The sequence below is a fragment of the Borostomias antarcticus genome, assembly GCF_949987555.1.
Source record: "Borostomias antarcticus genome assembly, chromosome: 33".
Classification (NCBI taxonomy): Eukaryota; Metazoa; Chordata; class Actinopteri; order Stomiiformes; family Stomiidae; genus Borostomias; species Borostomias antarcticus.
Window position 1 is genome coordinate 3,614,626 of NC_140266.1, and position 955 is coordinate 3,615,580.

Here is a 955-nt window from a genome sequence, read left to right on the forward strand (position 1 = left end):
AGGTGACGCCATTGTGGAGTTGTTTTTTGTGTTCACATATTCATATCCAAATTGTGAGGTTCTTTATGAAGACCATCTCATTAGTAGTCATATATTCATACCAGACCACCCCCCCACTTGACCCCTCCTTCCCCTAGCGTGGGAAACACGAGTCTGAGATAAGATAGCTACTGTGGAAGATAGTTGGAAGACTGTCAAATAAGAGTCCAGCTCGCTCATTTATACCATGCCAGTTTACTACAAAATGGATGCATTTATGGAATCAAGCCAACAGATGGCTTTGGAAGTAGGCCTGTAGATGAAACCCAATACCTTTGAGATAGTGGAATGACAGACATTATTATTATTATTATTATTATTATTATTATTATTATTATTAGTAGTAGTAGTAGTAGTATTTGTAAATATATATAACTTTATTAAGTTCTTATGCTCTTCAGATAAGTTCTTTGTGTTCTTCAAATATCTTGAGCATGTGTCCATGGATGCTTCTGTTGCATTTCACTGTTTCCTCCAACATAGTCGGAATGTTCTTTATATTGTTGTTTTTTGTTGCAAATATGTTCATACGAGTATATTGCTGGGTTAACACACTACATTTAAAGAGATAAAAGTTCAAAAACATTCCGTGTGCTCATGTCCACAAAGGGCAACAATGCTTTATTTTACAGCACCATACACTGAATACACATCCGCTTGGAGCAGGTACAGTCTGACCATGTGGGAGGTAGTCAGAGGGACTCGACCCCACCCCTCCTGCATACGAGGGACTTGACCCCACCCCTCCTGGATACCATATATGGACTAGTCCCGCATTCCAGGCGGAGCCCATGACGCCACCTGTTTCTCAATGGACTTTCGGTGGAAACAGAGAAGCAGAGAAGCAGAGTAGTGTTCGCACAGAAGTTGAGTTAACACGTCTGAGACGGATAGTTTAGAGTTGAAAGAAAAGAAA